The sequence below is a fragment of the Perognathus longimembris genome, chromosome 13 (genome assembly GCF_023159225.1).
Source record: "Perognathus longimembris pacificus isolate PPM17 chromosome 13, ASM2315922v1, whole genome shotgun sequence".
Lineage (NCBI taxonomy): Eukaryota > Metazoa > Chordata > Mammalia > Rodentia > Heteromyidae > Perognathus > Perognathus longimembris.
Genome location: NC_063173.1, coordinates 56592212 through 56609010, shown reverse-complemented (window position 1 = coordinate 56609010; position 16799 = coordinate 56592212).

Sequence of the window (16799 nt, the reverse complement as noted above, 5' to 3'; positions counted from 1 at the left end):
GGCCCTGTGAGCAAGCCCAGGATAAGCCCATTAGGGCCCAGTCGGTCTAGAACTCTAACCGCTGGGAATGCTTAACTCTGACCACCCCTGGTGTGCCTCGAACCCTGAGCCAATCAGATTTGTACCTGGGTCCTAATCTTGCATGAACACCTGATTGTTGTAACTTTGTTTTTGCCTTTATAAGCCCTGTGTAATCGCAGCTCGAGGCTCCCTCCTAACCTCCGCTGTGTCGGTGGGTAGGACGAGGCCCGAGTTGCAGCTCGCTTAAATAAAGCCTTGCCTTGCTTTTGCATTTTGGAATATCTGAGTCTCGGTGGTCTTCTTGGTGGTGGTTTCGTGACTTGGCACAACAGTGGAGCTGAGATTGTGTCTTTATTGAGATCTAAGGCCTACAAAGGTAATTTAGGCACTGATATATCATCAGAGATCAGTTTCCCAGCCAGTCAAAAAAATTGCTTTTGCAAACTAAAATGTTGAAAGGATACACTGCTGTAGCCCAAGAGAAAGTCTGTATAGTTATTAAAAAGAAGTCTATAATGTAATTTCCAGTTTGGAACAAATCTCCTAATAGTTATCTGATCCTGAGCCCCTTGGTAAAGTAGGCCAAGTTTCTATAGGTAACTGGCTAGGTAAGGTCAATGCCCTTGAGTCAGCCTGAAGAAGTTACAGAAGATGGATGATCCCTGACCATCAGCTCTCCCTTCAAGATCAAGGAACCAGAGTAATTAAAAAATCCTGGGCTGGGGATATAGCCTAGTGGCAAGAGTGCCTGCCTCGGATACACGAGGCCCTAGGTACGATTCCCCAGCACCACATATACAGAAAACGGCCAGAAGCGGCGCTGTGGATCAAGTGGCAGAGTGCTATCCTTGAGCGGGAAGAAGCCAGGGACAGTGCTCAGGCCCTGAGTCCAAGGCCCAGGACTGGCCAAAAAAAAAAAAAAAAAAGAAAAAAAAGAAAGGAATTTGAAAAGTAAGGATGGTCTTCAATTGTCAAAGAATGTTCAAGTAAGTCCCTGATGGTCTGAGTATGTAGAAGAGGGCATGAGTGTGGATAAGGAAAGGCTTTAGAAAAAGAATTGGGGAAAACAAGTGATACTTTTTAGATTAGAAAACGGAAGATAATCCCTAGAAAGTTTGAGTGTATAGCAAATGGCATGGGTATGTCTTAAAATTAGAGCTTATGAGTAAAGTTGGTATAAAATAAAGTTGGTTATAATGTAAATAAGGTCAGAATTGGTGCTTCAATGTTTATCTGTATCTGCATCTGCAGGGTTAAGGGACTTGTGTGATGTCATCTAAATGTAAACCAGAAAGGTCTCATCTAAATATCTGTAACTGCTTGATTCCCTGGCTGAGATGGTCTTGCGAAGCAGATGAAGACTAGGTTTGCTCCTCATGTGTAGCTTTAGGGGAAGGGTGCTGTTTCTATGCCAACTAATCAGGAATCATTAGGGAAAGCTTGGCATTTGGTAGAAATATAACACAAAGCAAAAAGGAGAGAACTGGTATCAGCCACTGTTCTCCTGGTCACCACAGGCAACTATCCTGACAGTTGTGTTGGCAGGTCCTTTGGTTCTACTACTTTTGGCCCTAACTATTGGCCCATATCTTATCTCAATACCAGCCCCCAGACACGCAAGCCATTGAAATGGACAGAGGGAGACCATGATTGGCTGGCTTAGTCACCAGTAGAAGGGGGAATGAAGAACTTGAGCAGCCATTGCACCTCCATATTGTAGCTTGGGCCTGATCGGGCACTGAAGCTTCCTGGAATAACTGCTGAACATGTCAATGTGAAGAGCCTGAGTAAAATGCAGTCTAAAATAATGAAGGTAGCGAGAGAGACTTCATTTGACCAGAGGTCAGTTAAAGTTAGAATGCTTTAGCCATTGTGACACAAATTAAATGTATTGAGGGGTAACCAGTGTGTTTTGTGTTTTTGAAACATGGTTAATGTGTTGTGTCCCTCATAAGTGAGAGTAACCACTTCCGAGAAATAGGGCCCACTCCCAGCAGGTGTGTGTGTGACTTAAAGCTGTAAACCTGCCCCTGTGACAAGATACAGAAGTGCAGAGACTCCAGAAGTGTGAATAACTCCTTTGGGTAGTGAAACCCTAATACTGACCAAGTAATCAAGAAAGTGTCAATAACTTCTTTGGGCAGTTGAACTCTCATAATAACCAGTAATCAAGAAATTACAGGAAATACCCGAAGTTTCAGATGTCCCCTTAAGTTAAGGATGACTGGGGCGAAACCCTTGCGACCCAGATTATTTGTCTAAACCAATCATTTTGAACCCCATAAGCTAGCCAATCACCTTCACCAGGCCTGTTCCTGCCATTGATTATCCCAATCATTCTTAGGAATTATTTTACAACTTTCCCGCCGTACGAAATGATTTGCTACAAGCTGCTCTGCTGGTTTATGATTTTCCCACGGTGTGATATGATTTGCTATGTGATGATGTGAGGTATGAAATGTTCCCTCAAACCCTGTAAAACCCTATAAAAACCCTGTTAGCTGCAGGGTCAGGCTCTCGATTCAGACCCGCTGCGTTGGTGAGGATTGTGAGCCCAGGCTCGACCTTGCAATAAAGACTCTCCTGTGATTACATTGGCATTTAGCTCCTTGGTGTTCTTTGGGGACCACGAAATCTTTGCATAAAACTCCCCCCCCCCTCTTTCCCATGACTCTCTTCACCAGGAGCACAGGGGTCCTCTGTTTCTTTCTCCTTCACCTTCCTAAGGTGTGTGCTTACTATTCCCTCTCTGTCCTCAGACTCTTCCTCTCCAGGCAGGAGGCCCTTGGCCCTTGGCCAGACTCCATCTGCCGTCTGTGTAGGAGGCGCCTCCACATAGACCTGGGGAACCCAAAAAGTCCTTCTGTGCCTCGTGTAGGGTCACAGAGGCTTGAGTCTCTCACGCTTTGCTGACCACCCAACATAACTTAATTGAGACTTCGGGGATGTGCTTTCCCATATGTGGGTCCATTCATTTGCCTTCCCAAAGCCTTGGGGACACCTGGAGAGGCAGAAGGGGTCACTCCATAGTCCTACCAAATTTTCAAAAATGTGCTCCAAAATGTCTGTTCCCAAAAACACCCACTGGCTTGCCTGCAGTTTAAGACTCTGGATTTACAGTCAAAAATTGACTCATTTGTCTAACATAATCTGTCTTTGCTATCCTTAGGCAATGGGCACCATTGGCCTGAATTGGGACTGTCAATTTTAATATTCTGTCTGACTTAAAGCAAAATGGTGAAGGGTCTGAGGTCCGCTACACCCAAGCTCCTCTGCTCCAGAGTCCCCCTACCTCATTCTGTACCATAAGCCTCCCAGCCATCTCCTCTAGAAACTGTCCTTATCTTGTAGCAGCTCAATCTGTCTATCTGTTGCTCTCTCTCTCTTTTTTCTAAGCTCCTTTCTATTTTGCTCTAATAACAACATTCTCCTCCCTTCATCGGGTAAACTGTCATCTAAGCAAATCCCTCTCAACCCTTGCCCATAGCCCTGCCTGCCTGCCCATGTGGCTGACACAGGTGGGGCCAAGTCCTCTCTCTCTCTTCTCTCTCTTCTTCCCCACCTATAATGGGCCAGTTAGACAGATAGCATGCCCAAACCATATCCTTCTGTTCTTTGAACCTCAGACACTAATCCATTCCCCTTCTCTTTCTGAGTCCACTCACTGCAGATTCTGGATTCTCAATTCCCCCTTAAGGCAAAATTCCTCCAGGAGGCTGCTAAAGGTCCCCTTGAGAAATCCCTCCCTCCCACCTCTTCCCTATCAGACAGCCTTCTCCAGTTGCTGCCTCTTCCCCTTAACAATGTCTACAGGAATTCCAAGTGCTGCCTCCTCCCCTTAGAATCCTGTTTGGCCACCTCATCTGCCCCAGTTCTCTCTGCAGGACCTGAAGAGATCGCTAGAGGGAGACAAAGGCCACCTGGTGGGTCTTTCTGCAGTTCCCCTCTCTACCACAAAGCTGCCTCCGTCTTCCCTCCTCTAAGGGGCCAAACATCAATACATATGCTAATATGCTTCAGTACCAAAATTGTATTAAAGGTTTGCTGTTGTTGTTATCAGTGTTTTTTTTAAGCTGGGAGATTCTGTGAAATTTTGTTTATTGTTGACCAGAGTTTTCTTGAGATTTGCCTGGTATTTTGTTTGCTATTGCCTGATTTTCTTCAGTTGATCACATGGTTCTACCATGCAGTAGGTGAAAAACATCTTTTGCCTTTGGAATACCAGAAAGCTTATAGGCAATGTATTTTTCTGTTTTGTTTTAAAGTTATGTATTGTTGGGAGCCAAACTTGCAGCTAAATTCTTCCTGACCTCTGGCTGTGTTTTCAAGGACATGCAAGGACATGGCTTAATGGAACATCAGAAATGCTTTTCTATGTCTGCCATGAGTCCATTCTTATGTTAACCAACCTCATCCTGTCTTAGCTACCATCAGGTATTGCTCTGGGGTCTATTCTTATGTTAACCAACCTCACCCTGTCTTAGCTATGTTGGTATTGCTAACTCCAAGCCTTTGTGTGCTCTGGAATTTTAAGCCTATGCTAGTTCCTGGTTTTCAAACTGCATATATCTTGGAAGTTAAGAATAAATCTGGCTGCAGTCTTGAGTTACAATCTTAAGTTGCAGACCTCCCGAATCCATCTTTGCCTCTTGTCTTTTTTTCTCTTGTCTTGTATTTTTTCCTTTTCTTTAATCCTCCCCCCCTCATTCAGGATTTCCTCTTTGCTGCCTGCTGGCTCTGGCAGAGTGGCACCTGAACAGGGACCTGTACACTTGGAACGAGGGCAGAGGACCCCGCTCAGGTAAGGACGTCTGATCACTTGGGAAGGAGAGCAGGAGAGAGTGATCGTTGGGAGTAATAAATTATGGGACTAAGTAAAGGCTGCATGCTATACGTGCAGGCCCCCAAAGGCATGTTTCATGCCCGGGCAGTGAAAGTTGGCCAAAGTCACTTAGAAAGTTTCTTTCACTTTATTGAGGAAGCATGCCCCCAGTTCCCAGAGGAAGGAACCAATAACTTAGAAACTTGGCAGAAAATTGGAAAACAGATTCAGGAACATTATGACACAAATGGCCCTGAGAAAACCCCAGTGGATGCTATTATTCTTTGGTATCTGGTCCGAGATTGCTTAGATCCTAGACATGAACAGATTAAATTCAATCAGTCGATCAGAGAAACTGAACAGGGATCTGGTGAGCGTTGCCCAGCTCCGGGAGCGTATGCTGCTTCCCGGGAAGACCTGAGAAAATTAATAAGATCTGATCCCAATGGGCTAGATATTAAGGAAGATTCAGATGGCTCAGACACTGAGGAGAAATCATGCAATGAGCCTACTAAAGATAGATTGACCTGTGTTGAGAATATGTTGGAATCAGTTATAACCGTATTGTCACAGCTTCATCCAGAACAACAAACTCCTTTAAAGGTAGATACAGGTGAGCCCCCACTGACAGTCCCGGCAGACTTACAGCTCTCCTAGGTGCAGGCTTCTCGCAGAGGGAAGGGATCTGAGGCTACGGAAATGCTAACACCACCAAGGTAACTTCTCCTGACCGAGCACTCTACTTCTATCCACCATGACAACGGCAGATCTGAAACCCCAACCAGGGTGAGTGACCATTAGCCTAGAGCTTGGATTTTCCATAGAGCCACTGGGCTAGGTCAAGGGGATCAGCAATTGTGGGTGTTTGGCATCAACCGATCTCTAGTTCAGCTCTGCTGGTCGCTCATCAAGTGGGGGACAGTCTAAATTGCTTCAGGAAAGCTGCTCAAGCTTGAGCCCAATCTTACTTATTTGGAATATTTTTCAGGACTTACCTAACTTCTATGAGCGCTCTGGCAGATGAAGTTCTCTCTGTCTCTTTTTCTGCCTCTCTCTAAACTCTGCCTGCCTGCCTCTGACATAGGATGGGCTGGTGCTAGCTTCCAAAGGTACCAATATTTGTTTAACATCTGCTTTAAAAGACTCAAAGAAAGGTTTTCTATTCTTGTTCTCCTGGACCTTCTCTGGTCATAGTGTCCTGCTTCAGCTCCCCACGGCAGCTGAACTGGTTTCTCAAAATGTGGCTTCTTGGATAATCTGTGAAAATTTTGGTTTGCTGGAAATGTTTTTTGGTTTTGTTTTTTTTTTTGTTTACTATCTAACCACGTGGTTCTAGAATATAGGCCAAATAATAACATTTGCCACTGGAATTCCAGAAAACTTACATGGCCAATTAAAGAACAATTCTAAGCGCACCGCAAAGCTTGTGCACACTGTCTGTATGCGTATGTCTGTATGTCTATGTCTATCTGTTGGTAAAACTTAAAAACAAAACAAGAAACAGGTTTTAAACCCAAACTGATCATGTTTGGGTGCAAGCAAATGTGTCTAAGAAAAACTCCAAAAGGTTCTAGTCAAGTGTACATCTAATCCTGACAATTCTCTGATATAGACTAAGATTTTGCTTCTCCATTTTTTTCTTCTTTTTTTTCCTTATGCTCTCATAAACTCTTTAAGATTAAGGGACCAGAGTCATCTTGGAACAACTGCACAAATGTGACTATTAACCTAAATTTTTCTGACCCAAAATTCACATTTTGCTTTACGGATGCAGGTTGACATGTGTGCTAGCTGAGTGCACCGAGGCAGTCTGTGGCTACAGGAAGCTGCCGCCAGAGTCGGCTCCCAAACTGCCTGGTTTGCTCAGGCAATCTAGGAGTCCTGTGAGGATTTTGGCAGGCCCAGGTTCTGCCTGCCCCAAGATTAGAGTTGGGTTTATAGCAGGCCTATCATGACAGAGTTGCAACCAAGACTTATTCCAAGGTTAAAAGCATCAGAGTTGTGTTTGGTGACCACAGGGTTGCATTGGGGTAGCACTGGTGTCTTCTCCCTCCATGACTCACAAACTGTCCTGGCTGCTACAGAGAGCAGACATGGTTGGCCTTCAATCTGTGTGGATTTTGTGACTAGGAAGATGGTTAAAGGCCCAAGCCTTCTAAAATCTGTTTAAAAATGCCTTTAACCAGTCTGTGTAGAAATTTACAGGCAACCAGCAGGAGGTGTGACCCAGATGCAACCCACCTCTCCTGCTGGCCTGCTAATTTGGGATGGAAGATACAGCCACTTCAGATCCACTGAAGCTGAAACTTTTATTGTTATTTATTTGTTTCTCTCTCACCTGTCAGTAAGGTAAGGTTCATATTTGCGGTCCTTATTAATTTACTAGTCAGAAATTGCAGATTAAGGATTCTCATTTGCGTACTTTGCATGATTTTCAAAAATTTCTGGGAGATATTAATTGGCTTCGCACTTATCTTAAATTATCCACAGCTGAATTAAAACCTTTATTTGGTCTATTAAAGGGGGACCCTAACCCTACATCTCCCAGACAAATGACAACTGAAGCAGCTAAAGCCTTAAGCGGAGTAAATTCTGCCATTTCGTCCCAACATGTAAATTATATTGATTACTCAGCCCCTTGGGAAGCATATATTTTAACTACACCTCATTCTCCAACAGCGGTCCTCTGGCAGAAGGGACCCCTTTTTGGCTTTCTTTGCCTGCTACTCCTTCAAAAGTGTTAACTCCCTATTATGAATTGGTAGCCACCTTAATCCATATGTGCCGTGTGGAATCTTGTAAGTATCTTGGATGAAGATCCACAGGTTACTTACATCCCTTATACTTTACAACAGCAAGAATGGCTTTATATTCATTGTAATTCCTGGGCCATTGCTTGGGGCAATTTTATGGGCATAATTTCACATCATTGTCCCTCCAACAAATTACTTCACTTTGCCTCTTCTTACCATTAAGTGAGGGCAATGCTATTATGGATGAGGCTACTCAAAATTTTCTCACTCAAATTGACTTAGCAAAGCAATCACATGCTGCCCACCATCAAAACAATCGTGCCTTACGTCAGCAATTTCATATCACACGGGAGCCGGCTCGTCAAATTGTAAAAACTTGTTATACCTTTCTACCTGTGCCCTCCAATGTAATTAACCCTTGCGACTTAGTGGCCAACCATGTTCGGCAAATGGATGTTACCCACATTCCCTCTTTTGGACTGCTCTGCTTTGTCCATGTTACCATAGACACTTACTCTAATTTTATGGCTATTCCTCTTATCGGGGAAGCTAGCAAACATTGTATCTCCCATGCCATATGCTGCTTTGCTACTATGGGACTTCCTAAACATATTAAAACTGATAATGATCCAGGATATGTTGGACGAGCTTTTCAAACTTTTTGCACATCATACCAAATTGTTCACTCTACAGGATTTCCCTATAATCCTCAAGGTCAAGGAATTGTTGAATGGGCCAACGGTTTGTTAAAACACCAAATTTCTAAATTAAAAAGGGGGCAATTATACCCCCTCTCTCCTGTTAATATTCTTTCTCATGCTTTATTGTACTAAATTTTTAAAATTTGGACTGTAATGGCCTTTCCGCAACACAGCAGTTCTGGGAAAAGAGAAAGCAAAGAGCTTTTGCCCAAGTTAAATGAAAAGATCCTTTAATAGGTGCTTGGCATGGGCCTGATCCAATATTGACATGGGGTCAAGGACATGTCTGTGTTTGTTCATAGGATGAAAATGATGCCCCCTGGCTACCTGAGCGTTGCATTCGGATTGTGGAAACTCATCAGAATGGTACAAGCACTGACCCACTGGGATCACGTGCCAGATCCACCGATTGTGCACCCTGAGAATTGGGAAGGAGCTGAGGTGTTCGTCCATGTACGGTACAGCCACAGATCCTTTTGTCCAACACGTTAAAATGGGAGATTTTGAAGCTTCTGGCATTGGAACCCCTTTTTGTTTCACAACTGACTCCCACAGTTATATTCCAGACTGCACTGTAATGCGATCCATAAATCATAGAATTTGGATTCCTGATAACAGTCAAGTATATAATATACAAATGACTTCATGCCTACTGGGTTCCCTGTACATGCTAATTGTACATCGTCCTTCATGATACCTCGCTGCATCAACTCTTCTCAAATTGTAGAATCCATGGGAGAACTACACCCCATAAAGTGTAGACATGATCATACTTTTATAACCAATATTTCAGGAACTAATTCTCAATTGATGGACTGGTCCGGAGCCAATCTCACCAACAAGTACAACCCCGGTCTGTGGTAGATGAATGGACACCCTCAACATCATGTCTGGATGTTAGTGGCTGTCCTAAATAATATCTCCTGGCCCACTTCTTCTTTAAAAAGTATTATGAGTTGTGTAACACCTCCTTATGCCATTATGTATGGACCTTTTAATATTTCTATAGGAGCCATGTATTTCAATGTTACTTGTACTAACTGTTCTTTTACAAATTGCTTGTGTAGTGGTCTTACTGATTCTGTAATTGTTATTAAGCAGTCTCCATTTGTCATGCTTCCTGTGAACATATCTGAAGCTTGGTATGAAGAAACAGGTATTCAAGTGTTAAAACATTTAAAAGAGCTCATGCGCCCTAGACGATTTATAGGGCTATTGATAGCAGGCATTGTAGCCTTTAGTTCCTTAGCCGCCTCTGCTGCAGCAGCTACTGTGGCTTTAACACAAAGTGTGCAGACAGCTCACTATGTTAATCAGCTTGCTCATAACGCTACGCAAGCCCTGCACTTTCAAGGCAGGATTGACAATAAGGCAGAACAAAAATTAGAAGCATTGTATGAATCTGTGTTGTCTCTGGGAGAACAAATTCATGCTTTACAAACTTTGCAACGGGTGCGCTGTCATGCTGGGTTTGACTTTATCTGTGTGACCCTGCATAAATATAATGGGTCGAGTTATCCTTGGGAACAAATTGTAGCACATCTAAATGGTATTTGGCAGCATAATAATTTTTCCTTAAATCTCTTTCAACTCCATTGGCAAATAGCTGGACTAGAACAAGCTCCGCCTCTGGACTCTGAAGTGGCAGAAACAGCAAAAGAACTGTTTGAACAACTTCAACAGTATATCCCTTCCTAGACTAATGTTAAGGGGCTGCTAATGACATTGCTCGGCCCAGGGATACTTTTGCTGATGGTTTTCCTATGCCTTCCTTGCACTGTACGCATATTGCAAAACTCTTTCATGAGTTTAGCCAGTCAGCTGCGTAATGTCAAACTCCAAGTGAATGAATATTCCCCAGAGAGGAACTGCAGCCAGAGAAGGGTTTGAGGGCGGGGCCAGTTTGACTGTCCTAAGACAGAGCCTTCAGCTTTTCTCTGAAGAAGATCCCGAGGATGTGTAAGGCAGGCTGGGTGACCCACCCCACCTAAGACAGGTAGGTTCGCTTCTTTAAACAAAGACGGGGGAGTTGTCGGGAGCCAAACTTGCAGCTAAATTCTTCCTGACCTCTGGCTGTGTTTTCAAGTTCGTGCAAGGACATGACTTAATGGAACATCGGAAATGCTTTACTATGTCTGCCATGAGTCCATTCTTATGTTATCCAATCTCATCCTGTCTTAGCTATGTCGGGATTGCTAACTCCAAGCCTTTTTGTGCTCTGGAATTTTAAGCCTATGGTAGTTCCTGGTCTTCAAACTGCATATATCCTGGAAGTGAAGAATAAACCTAGCTGCAGTTTTGAGTTACAATCTTAAGTTGCAGACCTCCCGACCCCCATCTATGGGTTTTTTTGCCTCTTGTCTTGTATTTTTTTTCCTTTTCTTTAATCCTCGCCCCCCTTATTCAGGATTCCTTCTTCGCTGCCGGCTGGCTCCAGCAATGTATGTATTTATTTTTGTTTATGTGGTAACAAGGAATGGGATCCAAGGCCTCATGCATGCCAGGCAAGCACTCTACCACTAGAATCGAACCCAAGGCCTCATGGAAACAAACCCAGGGCCTCATGCATGCTAAGCAAGAACTTTGCCACTAAGCCATATTCCCAGCCCTCAATTTTCATTTTTGAAACCGAAGTGTACCCTAACACTTTTCTAGCTGTGTGTATGTGTGTGAATATGTTCAAAGTAAGCGCATTTTAATATGTAAATGCTGTTAACATGGTGTTATATAACTAAAATACTTCTGCCTTGAATAGGGATTTTCTTTTCGTTTTTATTTTTTTTGTCTTCACTTTTTTAAAAATTTGTTAATTAAACAAAATTTTTTGACAACGTATTGTGCAAAAGGGCTACAGTTACATAATAGGGCAGTGTGTCTATTTCTTGTGCTATCTTATACCCTGTTTTTTTTTCTCTTCCCTCGGTCAGGTAGACATATATACAATACACAGTGTACCAAAAAAAATACAGTAGCCAGGAAGCCTACACCACAGGAAATTCGCCTAGGGTTCTAAATATAATGTCGACAATAGGGTTTGCTTATCCTTGTCTTATATGAACATACATACATAGCTTTTGAGCTATTGTGACACACTGAGAGGTCTATTTTTGACCCTTATATATTGAGTAATTGTTTGGTTTTAGTGACATAATGTAGGGTCGCTGACCCAAACCTGTAGGATATACCATTTGACAAGAAGTTTTTGGTTTCACAGACCTGGTCTCTACATTCTCCCCCTCCCCCCGACCTTAACAGTCATATATCAGGGAGATCATGCCCCTTTGTTTTCTGTGTTCTAGGCTTGTCTCGCTCAACACTATTTGTTCAAGTTCTGACCATTTCCCTGTGAATACCAATATTTCGTCATTTCTAATCGTTATGTAGTATTCCATTGTGTATAGGTACCATATTTTTTGGATCCATTCATCTGTGGAGGGGTATCTGGGTTGCTTCCATATTTTGGCTATTGTGACTTGTGCAGCGATAAACATGGAAGTGCAGATGTATTTTTGATATCTTGAGGCCTGTTGTTCAGGATAGATGCCTAGGAGTGGTATGGCTGGGTCATAGCGTAGGTCTATGTTGAGCTTTTTGAGAAACCTCCATACTGTTCTCCAAAGTGGTCGTACTAATTTGCACTCCCACCAACAATGGAGAAGTGTTCCTCTTTCCCCGCACCCCCTCCAGCATTTGATGTTGCCTGAGTTCAGAGTATAGGCCATTCTAACTGGAGTGAGGTGGTATCTCAGGGTTGTTTTTATTTGCATTTCCTTTACTACAAGGGATGTTAAACATTTCCTAATATGTTTCTTTGCCATTTTTACCTCTTCTCTTGTGAAGTCTCTCTTTAGCTCCTTTTCCCATTTCCTAATTGGTTTACTGGGCTTGTAGGGGCTTAGTTTTTTTAGTTCTCTGTAGATGACAGATATTAGGCCTTTGTCTGTTGCTGTGCTGGTATAGATCCTTTCCCATATGGTTGGCTGTCTTTCTAGTTTGGTGGGTATGTCCTTAGCTGTGCAGAAACTTTTTATTTTGTAGTAATCCCATTTGATGAGTCTCTCCCCTATCTGTTGTGCCCCTGGGACTCTATTCAGGAAGTTCCTTCCTGTGCCGATAAGTTCTAGCATCTTTCCTACTCTGTCCTTCAGTAGTTTCAAGGATTCAGGTCTGATGTTGAGGTCCGTGATCAATTTTGAGGTGATCTTGGTGCATGTTGATAAGCTAGGGTCTACTTTGAGTTTTCTGCATATGGCTCCCCAGTTCTCCCAGCATCAGTAGTTGAACAGGCTATGTTAATTCCATTGTATGTCTTTAGCTCCATTGTCGAATATCAGGTGACTGTAAGAGTGCGGTTTTATTTCTGGATCTTCAATTCTATTACATTCGTCTTCAGGTCTGTTTTTATTTTATTCCAAAATTTTATTATCAAACTGATGTACAGAGAGGTTACAGTTTCATACGTTAGGCATTGGATACATTTCTTGTACTGTTTGTTACCTTGTCCCTCATACCCCCTCCCTCCTCCCCCTTTCCCTTCCCACCCCCACGGAGGTGTTCAGTTCACTTACACCAAACAGTTTTGCAAGTATTGCTTTTTTTTTTTTTTTTTTTTTGGCCCGTTCTGGGGCTTGGACTCAGGGCCTGAGCACTGTCCCTGGCTTCTTTTTTGCTCAAGGCTAGCACTCTGCCACTTGAGCCACAGTGCCACTTCTGGCTGTTTTCTGTATATGTGGTGCTGGGGAATTGAACCCAGGGCCTCATGTATGCGAGGCAAGCACTCTTGCCACTAGGCCATATCCCCAGCCCCGCAAGTATTGCTTTTGTAGTTGTTTGTCTTTTATTACCCTGTGTCTCTCAAATTTGGTATTCCCTTTCAATTTCCTACTTCCAATACCAGTATACACGGTTTCCAATATACTCAGATAAGATTTCAGAGATAGTGTAGGTACAACCACAGGAAAGTGATCCAAGAACATCATCAATAATAGAAGCTAGAGATACACATAGGACGTTGAAAGTAGTTACAACTGTTTCCATAACATGGAGCTCATTTCACTTAGCATCATCTTATGTGTTCATAAGGATATAGCTATTGGGCCTTGTGATGCTCTGCTATGACTTGCCTAAACCTGTACTAATTATTCCCAAGAAGGGAGACCATAGAGTCCATGTTTTTTGGGTCTGGCTCACTTCACTTAGTATAATTTTTTCCAAGTCCTTCCATTTCCTTACAAATGGGACAATGTCATTCTTTCTGATAGAGGCATAAAATTTCATTATGTATATGTATCACATTTTCTTCAGGTCTGTTTTTATACCAATACCAGGCTGTTTTTGTTATGATGGCTCTATAGTAGAGCTTGAAGTCTGGTATTGTGATAACTCCTGCAATGCTTTCTTGCCTAGAATTGCTTTCGCTATTGTAGGTCTTTTGCTGTTCCATATGAATTTATGGGTTGCTGTCTCTATTTCAGTAAAGAATGTGGCTGGGATTTTCATGGGCATTGCATTGAATTTGTATAACAATTTGGGCAATATGGCCAATTTCACTATATTGATTCTGCCTACCCATGAGCATGGGAGGTCTTTCCATCTCCTTGTGTCTTCTTTGATTTCCCTAATTAGATTTTTATAGTTCTCATTAAATAGGTCCGTCACGTCTTTGGTTAGGTTGATCCCTAGGTACTTTATTCTATTTTTGGCGACTGTAAATGGTATTATTTCCATAGTTTCCTTTTCTGCGTGTACATTGCTGATGTACAGAAATGCTGCTGATTTTTGTGGGTTGATTTTGTATCCTGCTACTTTGCCAAAATGGTTTATTAGGTGTAGGAGTTTGGGGACTGCGTTTATTGGGTCCTTCAGATATAAGATCATGTCATCTGCGAATAGGGATAGTTTGATTTCTTCTTTGCAAATGTGGATCCCTTTGATGTCTTCCTCTTGCTTTATTGCTATGGCTATGGATTCCAGCACTATGTTGAAAAGAAGTGGGGAGAGTGGGCATCCTTGTCTTTTTCCTGAGTTTAGAGGGAATGATTTTAGTTTCTCCCATTTTAATATGATATTAGCAGTTGGTCTGTTGTATATGGCTTTTATTATTTTGAGGAATGTTCCATCTATTCCTGTTCTCTCCAGAGCTTTTAATAAGTATGGATGTTGTATTTTTGTCAAAGGCTTTTTGGGCATCGACTGAGATAACAATGTGATTCTTGATTTTAGTTCTGTTGATGTGGTGAATTACATTGATTGATTTATGGATGTTGAACCATCCTGTGACTGTGGGCTGAAGCCTACTTGGTCATTGTTGGGACCTCAAGGATCCCTTTTTTCCCCCCTATCTCCCAGTTAAAATGCTTGAACCCTGAATTATGAAAAAGCACTGGGCTTTGAATTTCGCCAGCAGAAGGCAAAATGTGCTCTTGTGGATCGTATTTAGCCAAGAAGAGAGCTGCCGGAAACCTCCCCCCCGGCCCCTCAAACATGTCAGAGATCGGTGCAGAAGAAAGACTACAGGGAGACAGCCTGAGGTTTGAACTGAATTCCTAGCCCAGGGGGCGGGCAGAAGGATTTATTACGGTGACGAAAGCGGGAAGGCGGGAAGGGAAGGACTCAGCTAATTGGCTGAGCCTGGCTGTTTCGGCAAGAGTGGTACCCTGAGACTCCCCCCACTGATGTCAGGCCCCAATGCAACTGTCCCTTGGCTCTGGCTGCGCCATCTTGAAGGCATCCACGTGGACCTGAGATCGAGATGGGAGGTGGGCCGAGCCAGAACTACTCCTTCCAGTTCCGGACCCGGAAGGAGTAGGAGTGGCTTCCAGCCATACGGCCCCAGGGCGGGAGGAGGGGAGGGCCAATCGGGGACCACCCCTCTACGTATGCAGCCAGCACCCCCACATCTCCCTTTCTTTTATTTTTTAAACAGCAGGAGGTGCCTTTCTTGAGGGTGCGCCTGTCTTAGGTTGCCTCCCCCGTGGGAGAGAGTACCTGTCATCAGCAAAAGAACACACTGGCACTTCAGATTAATCTACCTGCCGGGTGGCCAGCCCGATGAGAGCATTCAGGGAGAGCAGGATTGGCATTCGAGAAAGCCCTGATATTTCTGCTCCATGCCTGTGGGCCCCGGCCAGTAGCGGGTTCTAATGGGCGTTATGACTAACCTTGGGGGGTTTCCAATTGGTCAAAAACAAAAGCCAGTGTTGACCCAAACAGCCCTAGCCTGAGGCCACAAACGGAGACCTGTTTTTACTAACAGAAGGTAAGGCAACAATGGTGCAAATGTGACCATAAGGCACTTATAACCTAAACAATTATAACACAGAGTGGATGCAAATATGAACAGTTGTAGCACATGAGCAATTATAACACAGACACAATTCAATGGAGGGTCTCTTATCTGGCTCAGTCCATAAGAGATAGAGAAGTCCTGATCCAATCTGGTGCCACCCGAGATGACACAGACAACATTCCCTCACTCCGATAGTGAGGAACAAGTCCAAGGTTTGCCTCTGGCGACTTTCGTTGGTCCACAGCAGCCAAGGCGCTGGTAGCTTAAAGCATTGGTTAGTAAACATTTTAACGTAAACATTTGGAGCAAGGTGCCAATTTCCTTGCTTATTGCAAACATTATCATTAAACTTTAAGCTGATAAAACCCTTAAGTTCCTATTTCCCCCCAATGGGGCCCCTAAGATAAGCAGCAAGGGGAGCACCAAAGGAAGGAACAACAGTGTGCAAAATTTTCCTTTAGTCCCTGTGCAACGCTGCAGATGATGCCACAGCAAAACATTGCCCCACGGGATGTCCGGCGATGTCCAGGAAGCAAGCAGAGGTGGCACTGGTCCACTGCCAATGTACACAGGGAGGCTTTCCATCTCCCCATTGAGGATCCACCAGGGTCTCTGTTTTTCCTAGAGAGAGTAAGAAAGGAGAGACATCCCTCAAGGGCAGGTGCCCTTGGGTGATCATTCAGATGAACAATATTTTAAGTCCCTAGCTGGTATCCAGATTGGATTTGGTTCCCTAATTGGGAAAACACATGCAAAGCCTATTCTCACACTGATAAGTGGATCCGGGCCTCGCCATGCTCCTGTAAGGGGGTCCTTCCAATGGACTTCCACCTTTATGTAAGGTGTTTGGCTTGACCAATGTCTCTGGAAACCTGACAGAGGTTGGTCCTTGGAAAATTTTAAAATATTTAATGTAAACATCGCTGTCCTCAGCTGGTCATGGGGGCTTCCCCCCTTTTTGTTTTAATAATTGATCCTTCAGGGTCTTATTATGCCTCTCAATTATGGCCTGACCCTGTGGGTTGTACGGTATTCCAGTGGAATGTTTAATAGTCCACGTTTGGAAAAAGGCCTGTAAAGGCTTGCTGGTGAAACAAGGTCCATTATCTGTCTTTACTTGCAGGGGGAGCCCCAGGATAGCTAAACATTGTAAGAAGTGGCTCTCAGCATGCCGGGCTCTTTCCCCCGCATGTGCGGAGGCCCAGCAGTCATGA